The sequence below is a fragment of the Elephantulus edwardii genome, unplaced genomic scaffold, assembly GCF_000299155.1.
Source record: "Elephantulus edwardii isolate Elephantulus edwardi_28Jun2011 unplaced genomic scaffold, EleEdw1.0 scaffold00280, whole genome shotgun sequence".
In the NCBI taxonomy this organism is placed as follows: Eukaryota; Metazoa; Chordata; class Mammalia; order Macroscelidea; family Macroscelididae; genus Elephantulus; species Elephantulus edwardii.
In genome coordinates this window covers 2,055,581-2,058,242 of record NW_006400030.1, presented here as the reverse complement: position 1 = coordinate 2,058,242, position 2,662 = coordinate 2,055,581, and the positions used below count along the sequence as shown (strand labels likewise).

Genomic DNA, 2,662 nt, shown 5'->3' with positions numbered 1-2,662 from the left:
GCCCTGATATCAATCCCATTTTACAGCAGTGGCACCATGCAATATTTGTCCTTTTGCGACTGAGATACTTCACTCAGCATAATCTCCTCCAGGCTCACCCATTTTGAATAATATTGCATGAGTTCCTTGTTTTTCAATGCAGCATAATATTCCATTGTGTGAATATACCACGAAGCTGTAAATCTTCATGAAATTAGGTACCCTCATCTTCCTCTCCAAGAGCAACTGGTGGGTTCAAACCATCAGCCTTTTGATTAGCAGCCCAATGCGTAGCCTACAAAACTACCAGAGAGCTCATTCTTACACTCACGCTCAGCATCGTTGCTGCTCTCATCAAGTCGGAATTAACTCACAACTGTCTCTGCACCAAGTTTCCAAGGCTGAAAATCACATAGGAGGAGATGACCTATCTTTGCTCATTTTCTGTTGGATTCAAACTGCCAGAGAGGGTTGGCCTTTGAGCACAGCTCTCTACAGACTACATCACCAGAGTTCCCTATTTTGAAGAATGCTTGAAATGAAAGGAAATGTAGGATCATTTAGTTTGACTCTTTTATTGTACTTACAAAGAAAACGAATCTCAAAGAGGAGCAGCAATTTGCCCAAGATTACACAGCAAGCTGATGCCTTTTGTAGCCTGGTGTGGCCTTTCTGGGTGTTGCATGCGGACAGTGAGTGAATGAGCCACACCTGAGCGGTACTTCTGTGAATAAAAGAGCCCCCTGAAGGAGTGGAGTGCTGAATATCACTTAGCATTTCTCCTACCAGAGAATGTCTTCTGCCTGGCAAAGCATTGACTTGAAGGAAATAAATAGAGAACAGCATTCTTTGGACATCATGGCTGAAATCTGTGTCCTTCCCAGGGACTACCTTGGGAATGTCCTTGTGCTCCATCCATGACTCTCTGTCCTCATATGTCCAGCCACTATGTCTCTCAATCATCCACGGCCACCTGAAACCTGAGGAACTCAGCCACTATCTCTGATCCATGTAGGAATCTATGAGTCTGAGAGCGGCCCTGGAGCCCTTCCTGCTGATCCTGTCTCCACAGCCATTTCTAACCAGTTGCTAGTCTGCTGCTCCAGTACCTGCTGACTTCGGGCTTCCCTACCCAGAAAACTCCTTGCTATGGAGTCAGAACTAACTTAGAGCTGACCTTGTAGTAGGTTTTTGAGGGCTGTAATTTACACCAAAGAAATTTCTCATCTTTCTCCTTTTGAGTGACTAGTGGCTTTGAAGTTCCAAAGAGGTTGTTCTTTCGGTTAGCGGCATGGATCCTTATATACTGTCACCTGAGCTCCTTCAGGCTTCCTAACGGAGCTTGAAGTTTGCCCAAGCTATATCTTGAAGACCCTTATGTGGCCACTAACTGAAAAATTGGCATCTCAAGTCCTTTCGAAGGTAGCTCAGAAGAAAGGCTTGGCAATCTACTTCTGAAAAATGCTCTCCTGGGACACATATGGGGCTGCCACAAGTTGGAATGAACCCACCTGCATCTGGGTTTTTTGTTTTGTTTTATATCTTGGGGACCCATAGTCTAAGATTTCAACAAATCTCTCTAGTGTCTCCTCAAAGAAGTCAGAACACTTGCTGCTTGTCCTCCATTGTCCTTTCCTCGATCTCCTACCAAGATATAAAAACACTTTCTCTCTAGGAAGTTCTGGCAATTAAATAAGGTCATCTGAATAAGTATATATGTCCCATATGGATTAGAAAATAAACATTTAAATTTAATGCTTGTGTTGACTAAAAATTTCTACTTGAATGATTGTCTAGGATCCAGTCTTGCCTCTAGCACTTATTGAAGAAGCTCTGGTGGCCTAGACCATAGGGAGTTTCATAGTGAACCCAAAGGCTGGGCCTTTGTGCTTATCCAAACTCACGAAGAGCTCCATGGGAGAAAGACAGTCTCCTCCTGTGTGATTTACAATCTCTGAAAACCAACTGGAGGGTTAGCTACGGGTCAGTTCCAGGTCAATAGGAGAGAGAGGGAGGAGGGGGTTGGAGGGTACTAGAGAGACAGACAGAGAAACAAACAGAAACTGTCTGTGAACCTGGGAAACCACAGCTCATCCAGAACATGGGTTTAATGACATACCTAGGACATCCATTTATGGAAATGGCTAAGATATATGTAACCTTCGTGGAACAGAGTCTGGTACATAATAAATGCTTCACAAATGTGTAGAGATCTAAAATCCAGATGAGCAGACTCAGCAAAATAGGATTTGGTTGCATGAGAAACACAAAGAGAGAAAAGGGGTGGGAATGGGGCGGGAGAATGTATGGAGTATTGCAGTATTCAATCCACCAGGCGGCGCATGGCTACAGCTGTAATGTTTCAGGATGGGAGGAGGAGGAGAAGATTGGTTCAGACAAGGAAGGGTGCTGGCCAGAGAAGAAAAGAGTAAGAAGATAAAGGTAATTACAGAGATAGAGGAGCATTTAAAGAAACAGCGATGAATACAGAGATAATACCACACAGAGACTGGAGAGTGAGCAAGATAGCAATAGAGACACAGAATTGGAGAAAGAATTAAACAGTGAGATATGCTAAGAGGCAGAAGCACAGGGAAAGGAACAGAGAGTGAGAAAGAGAAATGGAACCTCCGAATCTTCAAATGCTTTGTTTGTTGTTGTTATGTGCCGTCGAGTCGCCTGC

General features: G+C 43.8%; 1 protein-coding gene across 1 annotated transcript in view; it reads left to right on the top strand.

Annotated features, from left to right (window-relative positions):
* The window catches only part of REG4 (regenerating islet-derived family, member 4), a 12,786-nt gene that overhangs the window by 969 nt on the left and 9,155 nt on the right, over positions 1–2,662 (top strand). The gene's annotated exons all lie outside the window — the stretch shown is intronic.